General features: G+C 37.8%; 1 long non-coding RNA gene across 2 annotated transcripts in view; it reads left to right on the forward strand.

The window, feature by feature from the left end:
- The window catches only part of LOC139158976 (uncharacterized), a 37,004-nt gene extending 23,401 nt beyond the window's left edge, over window positions 1–13,603 (forward strand). Inside the window, exons 3-5 of one of the 2 annotated variants that reach the window (XR_011557781.1) lie at window positions 6,905–6,968; window positions 10,170–10,260; window positions 13,430–13,603. This is a non-coding gene — a long non-coding RNA (uncharacterized lncRNA). Of the gene's footprint in view, window positions 1–986; window positions 1,033–6,904; window positions 6,969–10,169; window positions 10,261–13,429 lie in introns of those variants that run through there. The other variant, XR_011557782.1, reaches the window with a different exon arrangement.
- Window positions 13,604–22,694: the final 9,091 nt, after the last annotated feature.

A 22,694-nucleotide genomic window follows, 5' to 3' on the forward strand; every position in this document is an offset into this window, starting at 1 on the left:
TTCTGGGAATGTTTAAGTTATATCTATGATAATTAAACTTTCAGAATCATATGAGTTTCCAGAAATTCTGGATTGGGTTAGGGCTACCAGATTTGGTTTGTAAGAATTGTGCACCAATAAATGGCAGTAAATGGCAGTAAAGAGATGCAGAAAACAGTACCTCTTTATTTCTAACAAGTGGCCATCTGGAAAATCTGGATATGGTTCCTAGAATTTTTAATTTTTAACCCCCAAGTGGCTAAAGATTTTGGAGATTTTAAGGAGACCACAATGGACAATGTTGTTGATTGATTTTTTTTAATCAATGGCATGTCTAGTTTGAAACAGAAATAAATCAAAGCTGCAATGATTGTCTAGCTCCTAAAGACTACAGAGGAAACTATACACAAATTCTTAGAATACATTTCGTTAAGAAGAAAAATTTGACCTATACATTGCTCTTAGAAGAGGAATACAATTAAATTTCCAGATAAATGTGTATTACAACTATGTTTAAAGTATTTAAATATATGGCACCTACTTTGCATATTGAATTGATTTAGAATAATTTTAAATAAGTACAGTTTCTTCCAGAAAACATAACCAATAGGCTTAACTGGAAATGATGGAATATGCAGTTTCATATATCTGGAAGCTTCAAGTATTGTGAGTGAGATGAATGGTCTCTAAATATGATATATAAATAAAATAAGATAAATTGCATGTTTGAGTGCATGGTTCTAATTTATTTGTAACTTCTTAACTGCCATTACAATAATGCCATGAAAATTCTTGACTCTAAAATAGGCAAACAAAACCATATAATCAATCTTCTCTCCATTTCTATGAAGTTTTACAATGAAAAGTAATATTTGTGTATATTCAAGTTCTACTTGTTTATTAAGCAGCAAGACATTAATCTTGTATCATGATAAAAACTCCTTCATCTACAATTGTACAGATCCTCTTTTTGAACAATAAATTCTGATTTTCTAAGGCAGGGTTCCCTGATATCTGGTCCATGACATGCCAGCAACTAATCTTCACAAACAGGTGAAACCCCATCCACAGGATACAGGCAGCAAGCGAAACCACACACCCTTTCTCCATGGAATCAGTCCATGGTACCCAAAAGGATGGGAATCACTAGTCTATGGAGATTCTCAGTCATCCAGGTCATAGTTTCCCCAAGGTGTATTTTCGAGAGGCAACTGGACTTTCATGTTTTTCTTTGGAGGTGTTTTGCTTCTCATCCAAGAAACGAAACGTCTTCAAAGCAAAACAAAAGCAAAAGTCCAATTGCCTCTTGAAAATGTCTTTGGAACATTCTGTTCTAATTGTTAGGCTATGGAGCTTCACAGAATACTGTATTCTCATCCCAGAGAAAGTGTGCTTTTCTTCTTGCACTTCAAGGTTATAGTTTTAGTTCAATGTGAGGGCATCTGCATGTGCACATGAAGACATAAACACACACATACATTTATAATATTATCCTGTAAACTCTTTTACAACTACAGTTCAGTTCAACTTTTATTATTTTTATAACATAGGCCACTAAATAATAGGCTTGAAAGGCAAAAAGACCTTGACTATATTACCAATTTAAGAAGCTTGAAAATTCCCATGCTGTACATTCATCATTGTGAACTAGCTTTGCTTCACAGTCTTCATGCTGTAAGAAAAGAAACGATAATCTATGACTAAGCTTTGGTTGATATAATTTAGCATCTGGAATGGGGTAAACTGGTGTATAAATTTTGCTCCTTACTATAGATCCCACCTGTATTTCTCCATGTCTATTCTTTGAATTAATGAAAGCTTATTCCAGTTTTAAATGAAAGAGCAAGCAGAAGAAAATCTAATCCTCGTCTCACAACAAAAGGCAAATATTTTAATCCCTCCTTAATCTCCAATAAAATTGAGAGCTAAATTATCTGAAAATTATTTTTCAAGTTATAGTCAGATTTAGATATGACACGTTATTTAGCTTTATCACATATGAATCACTGCCCATGAGAAAATACTTTTCCCAGCCTTTTAGACACAGGATGAGTCTGTTGTAAAAAAAATCTTCACCACAGTATCATTTTAAATATTCAATTCAATTCAATTTATTAGATTTCTATGCCACCCCTCTCCGAAGACTCGGGGCTGCTCACAACAACAATAAAAACAGTATAACAATGGAACAAATCTAATAATAAAATTACATTAAAAAACCCCAACAATTTAAAAACCATACAACACATACATACCAAACATAAAATATAAGAAAGCCTGGGGGAAATGTCTTAATTCCCCCATGCCTGGCGATATAGGTGGGTCTTGAGTAACTTGCGAAAGACAAGGAGGGTGGGGGCCGTTCTAATCTCTGGGGGGAGTTGATTCCAGAGGGTCGGGGCCACCACAGAGAAGGCTCTTCCCCTGGGGCCCACCAAACGACATTGTTTGGTCGACAGGACCCGGAGAAGGCCAACTCTGTGAGACCTTATCGGCCGCTGGGATTCGTGCGGTAGAAGGCAGTTCCGGAGGTATTCTGGTCCAATGCCATGAAGGGCTTTAAAGGTCATTACCAACACTTTGAATTGTGACCGGAAACCGATCGGCAGCCAGTGCAGGCCACGGAGTGTTGTAGAAACGTGGGCGAATCTAGGAAGCCCCACGATAGCTCTCGCGGCCGCATTCTGCACGATCTGAAGTTTCCAAACACTTCAAAGGTAGCCCCATGTAGAGAGCGTTGCAATTTCAGCATAACCTTGGACTAAAGGAATGTCTTACAAAAGCATAAAGTTGATTAGTTGCTATCACTATTGTGCTGCATAGTTCTTTGAAGCAGTTTTTGAGAAGATGCCGATAAACAATTGTCTGGGTGTATTGTCTTCTTGTATGCTTTCCCTGAACTGTGCCACTCCCTGCATGCCTTTATTAACTCACAGAGCACCTCTTGCACATCCCTACAGATCTGCCCTGCTCTATCCCACCTTCAGTATCTTCTCTGACCCACCTCTGACCACAGTACCTCTAGTGTGACCCCATGCACTCTTTCTGACCGATACCATCCCTCAATGTATCTTACCTGATGACGTGACACCTGTTTTGCATTGCCATGCAACCTCCCAAACCTGGGCAGCTCCCAAACTATGCAGCATCTTCCATTCCCAAACAATGCAGCATTTCCTCAACCCCCTTGGGCTTGGGTTGTCTAGTTCCAAATATTTTTTTTCCATGACTTGCTACCTTTGGCAATTTGCATGTTTGAACCATACCTTTCCCAATTTGCACCACTTCTTTATGCATCAACTCTGATCTGTGTGTTACCTCTTACCCCCAGGCAGTCTTTTGACCCATACCATTTCCCATGTACCCTACCCTGTACAGCACCTCCTTACAGACCCTAGGAGTTCCCAACCTACACAGCAACTCCCTACATACAATTCCTGACCTGCAACATTGTGTAACTCTCAGCAACAGCCTCTTTCCTGCTTGCTGGCCTTAACTTTGCAAGCTCACACTGGCTTTCCCATTGACCTCTGCGTGCAAGCATTCCACAAGAAAAATATATGGGAAACTGCAGGAAATTGAAGGAGGGAGGGAAAAAGATTTCTGGTCCTGCCAACTTCCCCAAAGACAATTCAATGGGGAAGCTGGCAGAAAGTCAGAAGTCATTTCTGCTCCCACTGCTTTTCTGCCCACTCATGGCCATTCTGTTTCTCTGTTTAGATAAGGAAATATCTCTGAAATGATGGGCATGGGTTGTATAGTTCCAAATTAAATTTTCCCATGACTTGCCACCTTGAGTAATTTGCATTTTGAACAAGTATTAAAACAATTCAACACCCCTTTCTTTCACTTTTGCTTCTTTCTTTTTGGGGGGTGGGGTGGGGAGAGTATTTCTCTTTGTAATAATAATAAGATACAGACTTTATTTATTTACTTAAGTTACTCAGCTTCTCACTCAATGTGTGACACTGCTCAACTATCAGTCCATTGAATAAAATTAACAATAATAGAAAAAATGCTTTAAAAACACAATGTGTTTGGAGCAATTTAGTAACATGACAACCAGGAACACCAAGGCAGGTTCACCCATAAGCTTGGCTCAATGCTTGGGGAAATCCGCGCAGGGCCAGAGCTGTATATAAATGGTTTTGTCAGCTAAGTTCATGTAGTCAACAATAAAAGGCCCGTGGCTGTCATACTATAATCAGAGTAATCCATCACACTGTAATCAGCATTATTTTCTGTTAGTTCCAGTAATTTAAGGTGAAATTATATTTGGCATATACGAATGTTGAAATGTTCAAGGAATGGCACCTTGTATAAATTTAGGGATTGCTTGTTTTTAAACTAGCATATGTCCTGCAATTTTATATTACTGGGAACATTGTAATACAAAATTAAATTTAATTTAGGGTTGCTTGAGATATTGGATAAGCTTTATCATCATGAATCAGAATAAAAAGGCCGCCATCATCATTCTCAAATGTTATTTTTAATTTAGGTATTGAAGGGAACAATGGAATACAGCCAGTCATTTTGCTAAAATACAATTGAACTTAGAGGAAAAAGTTCTCTAGGGATGCTTCCTAAAACCAATTTTAAAAAACATGAACATGATTGAGTTAATACATATTTGAAAACTTAGGACGCTCACTAAAACCAATCCCCCAACCCCAATGAACATGATTGAGTATGATTCATGTTCAAACATATTTGAACATGAAGTTAAAAAGAACTTTGTTACTTCAAACAAGATTTTTAAAGAACCCATTTGATATACAGTGGTACCTCATCTTACGAACGCCTCTTCTAACGAACTTTTCAAGATACGAACCCGGTGTTTAAGATTTTTTTGCCTCTTCTTCTGAACTATTTTCACCTTACGAACCCAAGCCACTGCTGCTGGGATGAAGGGGTTTCTTTTTCCCCCCTTTTTTGAAGAAAGAAAAGGGAGGGGCGGCTTGGAGGGGGAAAGACTGCATTTTAAAAACTAGGAGAACAGTGCTTGCAGGCACTGAAAGAGTGTCTTTTGAAGAAAGAAAAGGGAGGGGCGGCTTGGAGGGGGAAAGAGTGCATTTTAAAAACTAGGAGAACAGCGTGCTTGCAGGCACTGAAAGAGTGTTTTGAAGAAAGAAAAGGGAGGGGCGGCTTGGAGGGGGAAAGACTTTGTAGAGAACAGCCACAGGCACTGAGAGTGTCTTTTGAAGAAAGAAAAGGGAGGGGCGCCCCCCTTTCCTTTCTTCCTTCCCACTCACCCTTTAGCCTAGCCTTGCTTCTTCCACCCGCCCCTTTAGCTGCTCCTCCCTGCCCTCTGTTCACCTTCCTTCTAAAGTTTGGGAATTTCCTGAAGGATTTGCACGCATTATTTGCTTTTACATTGATTCCTATGGGAAACATTGTTTCATCTTACGAACTTTTCACCTTACGAACCTCCTCCTGGAACCAATTAAGTTCGTATCATGAAGTACCACTGTATTTGTAACTTCCTTGATCACAGTTCTTTGGGTCTGCATACAGGGAATATCACAAAATGACATTCTAACCTACGTTTTCTGGGGAAAAATTACTTTGTACAAAAGAAAACTGTAATTTATCTTTTGAGGTTTGTGCATGCCTACTTAACATGGATGTAAGTGGCTTTAACAAATTTAGCCTGGATATTTCTCTAACGTTGTTTGTAAATGTGGGAATTTGACTATTAATAGTAAAATATAATGAATTATATTTCATACCCATATCTTTGTTTTGTTAGTATATTTTATCATACCACTAATAGTAAAAGTTGAGGAATCTAACAGTGGTTTAGCATGCCTGGTAAATGTTTGAGCCTCTTAAAATGGCTTGGAAAAAAATATTACAAGGAAGCAGCCTGTGGTTGGCATCAATTTTGTTCCCAGCTTCCAACTTCTGTCAACAAAAATATATCTGCATGCAGCTAATGCACGCTGTAATTGCACATATCAAATAAACAAAAATGTCCCTTTATGAGCAATTAAGCACTTGGTTATAGGCCTCATTTTTCTTTAAAGTCTTTGATAATTTTTCAGATAATTTAATTATCTGAAAAACACAACTTTGGGTTGCTCTTAAAGCAGTGCTCTTTGTTTTGATGCTGGCAGGAGAAAAGCTGGAACAAATTAATGATCATACTTAAGAATTCAGAGTTCAAATTGAAAACAATTACATTCATTTAAATGTTGGCAATATCAGCCATCTCCAGTGGAATATTTAAGAAGGCTTATTAGATTTAACCATTTTTGCCACATACCACTTCTAGTGTAAAGATTTTATGCACTTCATTTAATTTCATATAAATTTTAAAGCTCTGCTTCTTCAGATATAAAATATTTTTTCTAGGAATGATTTTAGTTATTTCACTCCTCACAAATCCATGGAAGATTGAAGGTGGAAGGTCAATCATTATTTAATCTTCATACTTTCCCAGGAAAAAAAAATCCTCATTTTTAAAAATGTAAAAGATAGCAGGAAGTCTCCCCTTTCTCTTACATATGAGAAAGGTTCTACATTAAAACAACATAATTCTTTCCACAAATGTTGATTCTCCTGTTCAGTATTTCCTGAATTGATTGTAGAACCATTATCTTTATTTATTCATTTAATTAATCTATAGATCGCCCAATTACATGACAATACTGGGCAATGTACAATGAAGACAATCTAAAACAATGCAATATCAAATTATACAAAAAATATTATAGGAAAAGAAACTCTATCTGAATGATCATACATCACTCACTAGCCCAAGAAGAATTAGATTTTGAGGTATTATTTAAATAAGGTCAGGGTATCATTCCAGAAGGTAGGCACTATAAAAGACAAAGCCTACTTCTTTGGTCCTGTCAAATCACATAGTTTAATTGATGGAATTTAAGTCATGCTGACTCTGTCTGATTGTGTCATGTAGGGCAAGCCGCAACTGTGGAAGACCATCAGTCCCTGAGAGAGACATCCAGGCAGTATACAGCACAGTAAGTTAATAACAAGCCCCTTGAATTGAACCCAGAAACCTAGTGGTAACTACAACAGTTCACAAAGCAGAAGTTTATGTGGGCATAGCATTGCATACCCATTATTGTCTATGCTACAGTATTCTGGACCATCTGTAATATCCAAATGATCTTCAAGGGCAGCCCCACATTGAGTATATTGCAACAGACCACACATGAGATAACTAAATCACGTTTTACTGTTTATAGGGCCAATGGGCCTATGGACGGGCAGAGTTAGCAAACTAAATGAATTTGTCTAAAAGCTTTCCTGGCCATCTGCTTCTCAAGCACTGGCTGTGAATCCAGGAAGATCTCCAACTTCAGCATGAACTCTAAAGAGCCAACATCTGTTTATAAATCTAGCTTATCAATTTACAACCACAATTTGGACCAGAATTCCGATTGTCAAGCAAGGCATCACACCTGATATTATAATTATTATTTTTTTTGCAATGGTTGTTAATCACATCTCTGCAGTAAGCTGAATCATGCAGCCATTAATCAAATCCAGCGTCCCTATGTGATTTGGCTGGGAAGGTTACATATGGTAATTATGGGACCCCAGAATGCTTCAATTGTCATAAATACAGGTTGGTTGAACAGGGCCTGAATTTTGATCACATGACTGTGAAGGTACTGTTGGAGTTCTAAGGTGTAAAGTCACTTTTTTTCTCTCCTATTGTTCATTTGCATGGTTGCTAAATGAAATGGTTATAAGTTGAGAATTGTCTGCAGTTGTATAGTCATGTTTTGGAAAAAAAATAGAATCTGCTGTGTAACATTCAATATTAATTTCTACAGGTCATGTAATGACACACATTCACTAATTCTTTGTATTTTTTGTATCCACTTGCAAATATTTCTACTTCTAATATATCTAATATATTTCTATCTAATATATTTCTATTTCTAAAGTGGGCTTTAACTTACCTTGCAGCCAGTTCACTTCCTCTCACACCACTTTCCTGCGCTTGCATTGCGTGGCGCATGGCCATGAAAATTCAAAATTAGTTTCTGCGCATATGCAGAAGCCAAAAACAAGATGCCGACACCCACAGACCAAGCACCAACAGAACCGGCTCCATGACATCATCACCAGTTTATTAACAGTTCTGAAAGAACGGTTAGAACAGTAAGAAACCTAAAACTTTTATCTATATTGATAGTAAAGATCTTAAAAGCTGTAGAGTCAATCGTGTCAATAGATAAGTTGACACTATTTATGACATTCAATAAATTCACTGATGAATTAATCTCTTCTTTTTTTTCCTTCTCGTTCCCTCCCTCTTTTCTCTTTTATTTCTTTTTCCCTCTTTAGCTTGTCTTCCTCATTTTCTTCCCTTATGTAAGCATGTATTTCTGTATACTCTAAATTCATATACATTTGTACTAATATTCACATAGGCTTTTTTGTATTCCCTCCTCTATTTTCAATAAAGATTATATTTTCTTTTTTTTTTTAAAAAAGAACTCACTTCTGATATCTATCCGTTTCAACATCTTCATTATGTCATCTGAAAAGTCAAATATCACATCAAGAACAAAACTCAGAAGAGTGCGTATATGCACATGTGTGTGTGAATGTGAATTTTGTAAAAAATTAAATCATTTCCTATATTCCTCATAGTAATAAACATGATCAAAGACAGTGAAACACGCTGACTTCTTTCAGATTCAATTCTTTTTTATTCAATTACAAAAAGAATAGCATGTTGTAAGAAATCAAGCGAATCAAATAGTATTCTCCTTTGAATTGGTTTATAGCTGGGAACTAAGCCATGACACTTGATCAGGTGCCAGTAAAACTTTTATTTAAACTGAAAAATGTATTGAGTAATACCTTAACAACAATATTTATTGTGGCCAAAATATCAGACATACTACAAGAATTTTAAAATTGGCTCCCATGTATTGGCTAATCATGAATAAAATAACAAAACAGAAATTTATTTAGAGTCTGGCAAATCCCAGTCATTTAACGATAATAATGACTGAAGGGAAAACATAACAAATGATTATGTTTTACAATTTGGAATAATTACATTTTTCTGCCAAACAAATCTGGGTAAACATGCTTGATTTCCACTGGATGGATTTTATCTTCACTTATATTAAGTATAAGGAAAGAGGCAAAAATAAACCCCAACCCCTAAAGGCCTTCTGACAGTACATTTTTTATTTTTTTCTTATCATGTTTTTTGTCCTGAAAACAATAAATCTGTACTTTAGTGCCATTTGTATGTCTATTGATTTATTTTCACACTTTTTACTCAGATGAGTATTTGACCTGATAACATTTTTTTCAAAAAAACCCCAAACAGTTAATAAAAAAAATAAAGACATAAACTCTCTACTAAAATAATACTAAAATCAAATAATTAAAATTAGTGCAATAGATAAAGTACCTTGTATCAAAAATGTAGCAAAAGAGTTAAGGAGTATTTCCTATGCTATAAACCTTCTCTCGTCTGATTAAATACTCCTTCAGGTCAGTTCCAAAAAGAACATATCTCAGTCCTAATGTTCAGTTGCCTGTTTTTCAATGATACCTGTATAGTGAATTTCAGATTCTCTGTCATTTGGCTCATTGTCAAACTAGCCAATTTCAATGGTACCAATTATTTCCTTGAAATTCAATGGCAAAGAAAATCTGTTCTGGATGATCAGCATTCTGATGACACAACATTCCAGAAGTCAGGGTAATTCAGATAATTCAGGCATCAACTCTCAAAACGACTCTAGCTGAAGCCATAATTTTTCTTGCTTTGTTTCTTAGTTGCTATACTTATGGGGGGGGGGGGAGGAAGGGAGTCTTGTGGAATGTAGAATGTTTTCCTCTGATATGCCAGACGTAACAATGATAAGGCTCCTGAGAACCAAGGCCAGATCAACGTGCCTTAGCAACAGTAGAAAGGAGTGCTGAGAAGTTTATCACCCGCTTGGTTGGCTAACATAATCTGTGACATGAAGGGGGGGAGAAGGGACAGTATATTATAACTTTTTATTATTCTTATAACTTTTCTTCTATCCTTTCTTTGATATATATTACTACATGTTTATTCTCTTTAACCTTCATTGTGTATTGAACAAAAGAAATAAAATAAAAATAAATAAATAAATCTATACTTACATGAAAAATGCTGGAATTTGTCAGTATTGGTTTCACATTTGATTTTGCAGATATGATGTAACCAATAAAGAGGATTTTTGAGGAACCATGGGCTCAGATTCGTGAATTGATTGGGAGCATTACTCAGAACCATGACATCAGGTAGGTGTTGAACAGCAACAAGGATGAAACACAATAGATCTTTAACTTAGTGTTTGCCCTGCAAAGTGTTGTGGTTGGCTCTGGGCCAGCTCCTGCCCCAAGGATTGCGGGGGTAGATGTGGGTGAATCCTCTCAGTGTCAGAGGCCAGTTTTACTGCCGACTGCTTCGGAAGCAGGGAGTGACTGTGAAATGGGATCCTCAGAGGGGGTCATGGCAGACAGCCCATTAGGGAGTAAGTCATCATCCTCATTATCCTCACTGGATTCAGATGAAGAGACATTCATTGACGTACGCAGCTGCAGGGCAATGACTAGGAAAGAGCAGCTGCATAAATACTACAGGAGATAAGGGAGTTTCACTTGTGGTTGGGTATGGTTCAACTAATTGGGGCTGCTGTTAAATTGGCAGCATTTGGGCCTCAAAATGTGGGAATTTAGCTGTTCGGTGACAGTGGAAGTGGCTTTCATCTCAGAATTCTCCAAGGACTGTCTGCATTGATACCAGGACTCTGAAACTAAACCATAGTCAAATGTGTGAGTTTGAAAATGTTTGAAGGAGAGTGGCTGTGACGTCTTCACAGCTTTTTGTTAATTGTTTTGTGTTTGTTTATTGTTTTTCACCACATTCAAGTCTGTTGCTTTGAAGGTGAGCTTTGACTACCAAAAGGGTGTTTTGCTTCTATTTTACTTTGGATAAAAACAGTGTTCTTGACTTTTCACGTGTGTGTGTCTGACTTTCTACCTTTGCACTTAATTGGGGCCCGTGCTGTCAGCCTGGCAGAACACAAAGTAGTTCAGATAAGAAGCACAACCAGAAGTATTATCTCTCTCTTTATTGTAAAGGTACACTAACAGAATCTTGCAAGCCTATATTGCAAGTATTTCTCCACTCCTTTCCTTTTACTCTCTCTCCTTTCTTTTTATTCTCTGAAAAACTAGGTAGGGCCCTTCTAAAACATTTCATATAGTATCCCTCCCTCCTGTGACCTGAGACATCTTTTACATGCTGATTTTCTAGTCTGTGGCTCGGCCTCCTGCCTCCCAAGGTCATTCCACATGTCTTCAGGCAATAGTCTTCCAGCACCACCTTCTGGGCTAGCTAAATTTAAAGGACTGGAACTAATCCAAGACCTTATATCTGAAGGTGAATCTTACTTATTTTTAATGAAATAAGCAATGTTTGTTACTGAAAACTCTGTAAGTGGTTTCAGGACGATTGACAGGTCTATTCAGTTGCTTCTATTTATATCCACCAAGTAACTAAAACATCTTCATTATTGTTCACAAATTAAAATCTAACTGAAATAGATCTAAATAATCAGTATCATTTGGATCATCTAGAGCCGATGATCTCTCAAACAAATGTTTCAAAAATTTAATATTTGACACTAGCTTGTAATTGTACAAATTTAATGTAACAAGGGAGGGGTTTTTCAACAGAGATGGTGTTGCCACTTTTATATAGAATAGAATAGAAGAAAGAAGAATAGAATAGTCTGTTCCTTTTTTCAATTTAATGTCTACAAATGCTGAAAAAGCAACTTCACATAAATATGAAGTTGGAAAAGGCAGGATGCATTTCAGAACTTTTTCTGAGCGCTTACCCCCACCAAATTCTTCCTGTACCCCGGGGGATATGCATACCACAGTTTGGAAAATACTGAAATAGAGTAATAGAAAGGGATGGATTCCATTTACCATTCATATCAGTGTGCATCACAAAGAAGTGCACATTTTGCTTATTTCACTTGCACATGCACCCCCAGTATTTTGCACAAAACACCCAGAAATGACCTTCTGAGCATGCACAGAAAACTTTGCACATATGCAGAGAGTTTTTTGCAAGCCGCAGTGACCGGAGGACCGGTTCTGGAGTGTGAACCACTGGCCATCGCTGCCAGTTGCCGAGTGGTAGTAAATTTCCACTATTGGTTCTAAAGAACCAGTCTGACTGGTAGTAACCCACCACTGGTAATAGACCATATCGGTAAATCAGTTCCAAAGTAATGGAGGATTCTGTTACCAAGTTGGAAGATTATAGGAACTAATAGAATATCCACAGGATATGCAAAGCAACAGATGAAAAATGTTCTAATCACGCTATGGGAGAAAATTTGGAGAATGACTCAATAGCAAACCAATGGAAGAAGTCAATCTCTATATTAATAAAAATGTAAATGTATGTTTGTTAGGGATGTCAAATCTCAGAATGTACTTCACTAATTGCTTTGAAATTTTGATACAGTGTTGCATTCGATCACAGCCCTTTTGATATACCAATATTATATAGATGTCACACCTGTGACAGGTAAAAACTGGTGAAAAGTATAGGATAGGCTGGTGAAAAACATAGGAGCCTCGTTTTCATTGGCTAGTGAAAAATATAGGAGGCACTGGGGATCATTTGAACCAATGGGAATGGTCTGTTTAGGGGAAGATAACTACGGCCTTCCAAAAGAGAGAGATCCAAAAAGGAGGAATTTTTTTATATAGATAAATGGTAGGGGAGGATTACTATATAGCCATACAACTTGGTAGCACAGGATGGTTACGAAGCCATAAAAATCAAATAAAATGGACATTGTACAGTCACCATGGACCTTGCTGTTTCGTGGTTTTAACTGCCACAGAAAAATCTCATGAGCACATAAACAAACCATAGATTATAACCATAGATGCAAACTAAACACTGCCGTCTACTGGCTGAATAATTCTGTAGTTGTTGCAATCTATATGTAAATGTTCGTTTATTCTCTGATTCTTCACCGATTGCTTTGAAAATTGCTCTAAAAATATGTTTGGCTACACAGCGAGGGGGTTGGTCTCCTAAATATTGCATGCTTGGGTGGGATCAACAACCCTATGAGGAAGGCTGGTCTTATCATATTTTGGCAGATGGGTCAGCCTGGTCTCTTAAAGCAGGGGGGACAGGGAGGGAGAGAGAGAGAAAGAAAGAGATGTACAAATGTCATCCTGCTTCTCTAATGTTAATCCCTTCCAACTCTGTTATTCTGAATAAATTGAGCAGGGGCTTGTACTAGAAGACTTCAAAAGTCCCTTCAAACAATGTTATTCTGAACAAATTGAGCAGGGAGTTCAACTACAAGACCTGCAAGGTTCCTTCCAATTCTGAATAAAACAAACACTTTCTCTTTTCTTTCTTTTCCAGTTAACCACACTGAGCCACAGCTATGCTTGACTGGGTACGCTATCTATATAAATAAAAATGCAATTGTTGGACTATAAGATTCCAAGGTCCCTTCCAATTCTTATTCTAAATAAAAAATGAGCAGGGGGTTGCACTACAAGACCTCCAAGGTTGAGCCACAATGACACGTGGCTGGGTACAGCTAGTTTTATAATATAGATTTTAATATTAAAAGGCAGAATGAACAGAGTTGTGGAGTATCCTTAATTTCATATGCTATCAAAATAATGCTTAGAACCATCTAATGAAGATTGGAGTCCGGCTACTTTGGGAACACAAGAAAGACCTAGCTCTTTGGAGAAGGCTCTAATGGTGAGGAAGGTGGAAGGAAAGAGAAGAGGATAACCAGCAGCAGGTGGATGGACTCAGTTGCAGTCACAATGGGTGCACTGTTGGAAAACTTGAAGGTTCAGATCAGGGAAAGATCATCATGAGCAAAAACTATCTACATAGTTGCTAAAAGGTGATGCTGAAGTGATGGCATAGAATTGATCAAAACCATCATACTAATCACTGACTTTTAAATGACTAGCTCAATTTGAATTGTAGTTCAATTCTCTGTGAGTGTTTGGTATTGGTTCCTACTGAGAAAATTGGGTAATTAATTTTCAATTCCACTGAGGTTTATTCACAAGCCTTGTTAAGAGGCTTGTTCATCTATTATGTTTATTAACTGAAACTTAAAATATACTTCCCCCAATTTATTTGGACAGATGTAAGATTAATATTGCACCAGTTTCCTGGAAACATGTAACTTCCTTTAAAAAAAAAACAAACAGCTTTAAAATCAATTTTATTTTGGCTACGATCCATTTAATGATGCCACTGCAAAATGCCCATAATATGTTATTGTCCAACTAGTAAGCTTTGGCTTGATTATAAAACTAATAGTCACTTTATATTATTCTTCAGGGTACACTTTTCTTTGCCTATTGCTTGAATGCTGTACTGGCACCAACTTCAATATCATAGTAACTAAACATTTATCTCTATGACAGGTGATCACTGCAAACATTGCACCAGATTAGCAAAGGATTACATGATTAATATGTCTGTCACAAACTCATATTTCAGCTCTTTATTGTCAAATCACTGTTTATCATATTTCAGCTAGTAGAATATCTTTCAAATGACAGGAAATCAGTTTTACATCCAAGATTTGAATCACTTCAAAGGAGCATCATTCTTATTTTCTTGACATAAGGTTTCCTTGATGAAAGACTTTCATCCTTCTTGAAAGCAGATAAATTTGCAGCACAGTTGTTCATAATACTTATTCCTTAGGGCTAAACTGGGCAAGTGGAAAGGTGGATAATTATATAAGTGAAACACAATATTATGTATCCAGTGAGCACCTAAATCCAGGAGCATTTTTCGGATGAAGAAATATTTTCCTGATGTTAAACCAGCTACAAAAGTCTGGTATTTTTCAGATTTTTAAAATATCATGCTTTGGAAAATACAATTTAGTTGTACATACATATATACACTGAAAAATATATTGATGTATATTAAAATTATCTTTAAATCTATTAGTATGTACATTAGTAAGTGCCTGTTGTGTCACCCATAATAGGAAAGCTCTAAATAAATATATATTTCTCTTTGATTGTCTCAAAGATGCTTTTTCTTCTTTTTTCAAAAGAAGAAGGAAGAAGATGTTTTGCTTCTCATCCAAGAAGCTTCATCAGTTCTGTCCGGATGGTAGAGGGAATGGAAGGATTTTATCTGACAGGATAGTATGGGACAGAGGAATGGAAGAATTATGTTTCTTTGTAATCATCTTGACATTAAAACTTTGTCTGAAAGCCATTGAGGATACTTGAGGCCTCTGTGACCTCTGTAATTTATTTGCAATAGACCTTCAAATGGCCTCAAAGGCTTTCAGAGAGAGTGGTAATGACCAGATGACTGCAAAGAAATGTGATTGTTCCATTTCCCCCACACATTATCCTGTCATCTTTCATAATGACATCTCTCCCCTCCCCCAATCTAGCCAGAACTGATAAAGCTTTTTGGATGAGAAGCAAAACATTTTCTTCTTCCTCAAGGGAAAAAATTGTTCCGTTGTCTTTATGAAAGAAGAATCTTTGAGACAAGCATGACCTGGATGACTGGGAATCTCTACAGACTTTCTCTTTGATATTTCAGTAATCTTCATAATGACTTTATTTTCTGCTAGTTGTAATGTGTGAGCTGAATACACAACAAGCATTATGCTATTTGTTTAAGCAAGAAATTAATAGACAATGTAACAAAATGATAAATGATTTGTCTAAACGATGCGCTATGAATTAAATGAGGAAAATGGTTGTAAAAAGTTTATGAAGAGTTCCAAAGTAAAACACACTGGTATTTTGTAGTGGTTTGGTTATAATATGTACTATAACTCAATGTGTTATGGTTTCAAATGTTCTGTTCTGCTTCAAGATACTACTGAAATTATGTGGGTAGCTTGTCCCAGAGATGCCAGTCCTGTAGAAAAAGTAATATAGATGCTGCCATTGACATACAAACACATTTTCTATTTCACACTTGAGAAGCACTGCAGCTCAGATTAGTTTTAGTAAATCAATTATTGCAGTTGTTCTAGAAGATTCAGTTTCAGGAATATTCTTTTTTCATATATCTCCATAAACATACCAGTAAGGATACATTCCATCCAGTTCTAACGTGTATTAAACAAGTTTATAAATAAAAAATATATATGTAATACTTAGTATTAAGTTCAATGAATTTAGTCCAGAATGATACAATAATGTTAAAGATCTGAATAATATTCTAGTGCATAACAACATCCATTTCCCTTAGACTATGCACGATTGACTTCAGCAGGTTCCTTAGAGGTCAGTAAAGAGCGAGCATAAGTGCACTAGTGTACCTTCTGTCCCCTGTCCAATTGTGTCTCCTATATTTTATATATTTTTTCTCCCATTCTTATATCTTTTCCTCTACTCTTCATTGACGTATTCTATTCTCATATCTTTTCTTCTATCCTTTCCCTGATATTTACTACTACATGTTTTTATTCTCTTTAACTTTCAATTTGTATTGGACAAAATAAATTATTATTATTATTATTATTATTATTATTATTATTATTATTATTATTATTATTTAGATTTGTATGCCACCCCTCTCCAGAGACTCGGAGTGGCTTACAACAACAATACATAGTACAAATCTAATGGTTAAAAGGACAGTTTAAAACCCCAGACATCCCAGACAAACCATACATAAAATGAAACGGCCCAGGGGAATCAATTCCCCCATGCCTGATGGCAAAGGTGGGTTTTTAGGAGTTTGTGAAAGGCAAGGAGGGTGGGGGCAATTCTGATTTCCAGAGGGAGTTGGTTCCAGAGGGTCAGGGCTGTCACAGAGAAGGCTCTTCCCCTGGGCCCCGCCAGATGACATTGTTTCATTGATGGGACCTGGAGAAGGCCAACTCTGTGGGACCTAATCGTTCGCTGGGATTTGTGCGGCAGAAGGCAGTCTCGGAGATATTCTGGTCCGATGCCATTTTATAGGTCATAACCAACACTTTGAATCATGACCAGAAACTGATCGGCAACCAATGCAGACTGCGGAGTGTTAGTATGACATGGGCATACCTAGGGAAGCCCATGAATGCTCTCGCAGCTGCATTCTGCACGATCTGTAGTTTCTGAACACTCTTCAAAGGTAGCCCCATGTAGAGAGCATTACAGTAGTCGAATCTCGAGGTGAAAAGGGCATGAGTGACTGAGAAGTGACTCCCGGTCCAGATAGGGCCGCAACTGGTGCACCAGGCGAACCTGGGCAAACGCCCCCCTCGCCACAGCCGAAATATGGTTCTCTAATGTTAGCTGTGGATTGAGGAGGACGCCCAAGTTGCGAACCCTCTCTGAGGGGGTCAGTAATCCCCCCCAGGGTAATGGACGGACAGATGGAATTGTCCTTGGGAGGCAAAACCCACAGCCACTCCGTCTTATATGAATGAATGAATGAATGAATCAATCAATCAATGAATGAATGAATGAATGAATGAATGAATGAATGAATCAATCAATCAATCAATCAATCAATCAATCAATCAATCAATGTATGAAGGAAGGCAACCAGATCTCCCAGTCCCATACCATTGATAGGAACAAAGCCTGACACATCATTCAATCAGAAAAGAGCTAGAAGGGACCTTGGAGATCTACTGATATGGCATGCAGAGGGCACATGGGGTATAGCCTTATGTCAGTTCCAGAGCACATGGACATGCTAGCCAGCTGATTTTTGGCCTTTGGAAAGGTTCCTGAAGCCCTGGAGTGCAAAAAACAGTAAAATGGGAAAACCAGAGTTTGTTTTTCTGAACTTCCTCTTTGCCCATTTGGATGTTTTTTCACTGTCTCAAGCTTCAGTGAGGCCCGTGTGCATGCTTGAGGATGGGGACGGGGGATTGTGCCCAGGGGCAGTGTGGGAGGTACACATGCATGGGAGGCAGGAACTGGATGTGGGCATGTGCAAAGCAAAAAATGTTCTCCATCACTGTTCTAGTCCAACATACTTCTCAAGCAGGAGACCGTAGGCCAGAGGTCCTCAAACTTGACAACTATAAGACTTATGGACTTCAACTTCCAGAATTCTCCAGCCAGCTATGCTGGCTGGAGGATTCTGGGAGTTGAAGTCCACAAGTCCTAAAGTTTCCAAGTTTGAAGAGCCCTGCCCTAAGCCATTTATGATAAGTGGCTGTCCAGTATCTTCTTAAAAACCTCAATGATGAAGCAGCCGCAACTTCGGAAGGCAAGCTTTCCAAGCTTAGTTTTTCTCATAGTTAGAAAATTTCTCTTAATTCCAAGTTACTTCTCCCCTTGATTAATTTCCATCCATTGTTTCTTGTCTTGCCTTAGAAAATAAGTTGACCCTCTTCTTTGTAGTAGAATACTACTATCATGAACACTTAGTACTTCTTTTCTCTAGATTAGCCATACCCAGCTCCTGAAACGGTTCTTTATAAATCTGATGATTAGGTTGCCAAACTTCAAGCCAAGGGTGAACCATTCAATGGTTCCATTCCATGGGTCAAATCTGTCCCTTCTAATGCAGTATATACATTTAGATGTGTAGAATGACCAGTCCTATAACCCTCCTGAGGAGAAATAGATGTGCATATTAATTGAGAAGAAATACTGTATGGATACTTTAGTTAAAATTGTAAGAAACAGACAGTGACAGGAAAACTGAAAAGTAGTCAGGGATGAGTTTTCTCTCACCAGGTCCTAAAGGTCTTCTTAATCAGGCCAGACTTTATTTCCCTTCTATGGAGAGCTTAAAAATGAAAAACAAAACAAGTTGGAATTAGGAAGAAAAGAAATGAGAGTGTTTTTCTCTTACAAATAGATCTTACAGCTCTATTTAGACTACAGACTGCAGACCATAGTTGCAATGATGATTAGAATAAATGCACAGCATTTGTAATTTCATGTGCTGCCTGCTGAGTAATGCATTATGCATTTCATGTTATTAAGTCAGTAAATACAGTTTAGCTTTAATAACTGCATATTTCACACTTCATTCCCTTTAACCTGAAATTGCATTTCCTCCCTTTCTAATCCCCCCCCCCCCCCAATTAAAAGAGAAGTTTTACTTAGTCTGGCTTTCTGGCCTTTAATTACAAATTGGAGTTGGTTTTTTATTTCAGATGTGCAGGAAGTGCAGGAAGAATGGGCTTGGAACACTAAATGTCTGGTCTCAGTGACTGATCCTGATTGGATCCTGTTACATCTTGGGAAACATACTGTATATTTGAAATGATGATGGTGGTGGTGGTGGTGGTGGTGGTGATGATGATGATGATGACAATGACATCTATTGTCTGATTATTTTCTTTATCTCCCTTTCATCTCCCAGAGAGAAACCAAAGCCCCTTTTATTTTCAGGAACATCTGTTTAATGAGTGCACTACAGAAGAGAAAGGATTCTTGGATAATAATAGGAATTCAGTCTATAGAAAAAGGCCACATTCAACACCATGTTAATTGAATCAATATAATTAATATGCAAGATTATTTGTTATATGCAGAGAAGAAAAATGTCTTGCACTTAAGCTCCTTAGAGGAACAAAGTTGAATTACAGTGGTACCTCGAGATACGAGTTTAATTCGTTCCTGACCTGGGCTCTTAAGTCGAGCAGCTCTTATCTCGAACGACTTTTCCCCATAGGAATTAATGTAAATAATTTTAATTGGTTCCAGCCCTCAAAAAACTCACAAAGTTAGTCTAAATTATGCAGAAATACATGTTTTTAATGAAGAAATGTACATGTACATATACTGTAAATGAATAATGAAGTTTCTTTCATTTAACTTGTAAACTTTCTTAAACTTTTAAATTTACATATGTTCAACTTCTCTGCCACCCAATCCTGTAGGACAGAGGTCCCCAACCCTTTTTGCACCAGGGACCGGCTTTAAGCGATCAAGAGAGGAATGGGATAAATGAATGGACGGAGGGTGGGAAGGAAGGAAGGAAAGAGGGAAGGGACAGGAACAGAGGAAGGAAGCAAGGAAACTTATGAAAGGGGAGAGTAAGAGAGGAATGAGTGAAGGGAGGGAGGGAGGGAAGAAGGTGGGAAGGAGAAAGAAAAGAAGAAATAGAGGAAGGGAAGGTAAAAGAGAGAAAGAAAAAGAGCTAACTTCCGCGTTCAGCTTCAGGAGACAGCTGCGAAGCCGCGCGCGTGTTTTAAAAGGTTGCAGCCAGCCTGGGGGGCTCGGGGGGGTGCTGGCAAGCCCCCCAGGCTGGCTGCAAGCACCCCCCGAGCCCCCCAGGCCGGCTGCAACCTTTTAAAACACGCGCGCCGCTTCGCAGCTGTCTCCTGAAGCCGAACGCGGAAGTTAGCGTTCGGCTTCAGGAGACAGCTCCTTGGCGCTTGTATCTCGAATTTGGGCTTGTAAGTAGAACAAAAATATCTCTCCCCTCCCAGCTCTTATCTCGAGTTGCTCTTAAGTAGAGCAGCTCTTATGTCGGGGTTCCACTGTACTGATAATTGAAAGACAGGTTTGGAAAAAAATACTGAATGAATGGAAAAGTTATTATTTTTTCCAAATGTATGCTATTGCTCGTATTTTTGTCAAATCTTCTGTATTATAGTATTCAATTATTCTACTTTTTTCACTACCTCCACTTGCTCTTTACAAGCTACATAAGATGTCTCTTTTATTCGATGTTATAATAAAAAAGACATTTCTATGAACAATTAAAAATGTAAGGTTTGGGGAAAAGGACAAGAATTGAAAATTAAATTGCTCAAAAATGTATTCTACATTGTAGGTGCAATTTATTCATTAGTCTTTTCTATCATGTTTTTATTACTTTATAGGTATCCGAAGGCACCAAAAGTACATAATACTCCTTTCTCTTCCTATTTTGTCAAAACAACAACCCTGTGTCACCTAACTGGATTTCATATCTAATGAAATCTAGATATCTACAACTCACATTCTCCTTGTCTCTATGCCAATAACTTAACCACTACACCAAACTGAATCTCATAATGGTTCTATTTTTCCATACTGAATTTCTCACCACCCCCAATTATTTATTTTAAGGGTTTTCCATTGAGGTGTCCTTCATGGTTTATTCATAGATCTACAAATAACAATTCCCATGATCTTGTGTTGTGGTGGTGCAGTCATTAGAGTGCAGTACTGCAGGCTACGTCTGCGGACTGCTGATTGCCAGCAGTTTGATGGTTCAAGTCCCACCAACTCAAGCTTGACTCAGCCTTCCATGCTCACAAGGTGGGTAAAATGAGGACCGATATTGTTGGGGACAATATGCTGACTCTGTAAACCTCTTAAAAAGGCTATAAAACATGTGAAGCAGTGTGTAAGTCTAAGTACTATTGCTATTGCTATCTTTATAGTGTATTTAGAGTAGAAGCCTACCATGGGAATCAATGTTCCCTCTAAATTTTTTTCGGTATGGGCGGAAAGGCAGGAGGTGGCGGAGAAGCAGAGGGGGTGGATCGGGCGGGTGAGGGGAAGGGACGAGAGGCCAGGGGCGCGAGGGGGCCGGAGGCACCGTGGGGAGGCAGGGGTGGCCGTGGCTCCCTTCCCTTATACTGCCGGTGCCTCCCCGCCCCCCTTGCAGGCTGGCAGGGGGATGGGGATGGGTATTTTGGGGCACGCACGCACGCACACAGCTTACGGGGAACGCTGATGGGAATTATACCAGGAAAATGTCTTTCTCCTTGTCCTTTTTTTAAAAAGCTAGACTGATATGCAAAAACATGTCACTGTGTCTGAGGCACAGGTATTTATTTATTTCTTTGTTTATAATTTCATATGTTGCCTACTCCAGTAGCTCTCTGAATTGTAAAATGAGGCGAGAGGAGGGCTGTCTTCATTTCAATGGCAATTTATTCTGAAGGATGGCCCCACCATAGTAAAATTGGCTATTGATATTCAGCATGTGGGGACATGAACATCTACAATACAATGCTAAGCATTGAAAGTGTTGAGAACTATTGACATATTTTCTGAGAAATTACATCTAGAAAGCTAATCATTATAAAAGCTGTTTTGAACAGAAAATACTGTATTGTCATCTCTTTTGTATTATGTACATTTAAAATTGCAAGCATTTGAAAATTTATGTTTGGCAGTTTTGGAAAAAGGATGTATTATCACCAATTTCTCTTTCAAATGAATTAGGGATTCCATTGTCATATTTCAGCAGGGTATTTAATGTCAGATTAATTGCAAGAAATGCGTTATAGGCATTTTATATCTGCTAGTATAAATATGCTAATATATGTGAATTACGTTAAGTAAATTTAAATTTTGATTCTGTCTCTCTAGTCAATATACTAACTTTATCATTAAATTAATTTCACATTTGTATTAATTACAGATACTAGTAGCAAAGTGCTTACCTTGCTTCCCTTAAATCCAAAGAAATGTTACTTTTCTGTGTCAAAGAATCTTTAATGAACTTGGTTACCCATGGAGCATGTTCACTTAATATTTGTGGCATCATCACAAATCCTATATTGAACCAATAAAGAATATTTGTAGTTCGGGTTGAAAATGATGGGTCCTTAGTGTTCTCTGAGCTTGATTGTTTTCTTGCAGACATTTCATTACCCAAAATTGGTAGTATTATCAGTGCTAGTTACTAACATTTATTATGTTACCTAGTTTGGGTAATGAAATGTCTACAAGAAAACAATCAAGCTCATAGAACACCAAGAACC

Source organism: Erythrolamprus reginae, chromosome 2 (assembly GCF_031021105.1).
Source record: "Erythrolamprus reginae isolate rEryReg1 chromosome 2, rEryReg1.hap1, whole genome shotgun sequence".
Taxonomy (NCBI): domain Eukaryota; kingdom Metazoa; phylum Chordata; class Lepidosauria; order Squamata; family Dipsadidae; genus Erythrolamprus; species Erythrolamprus reginae.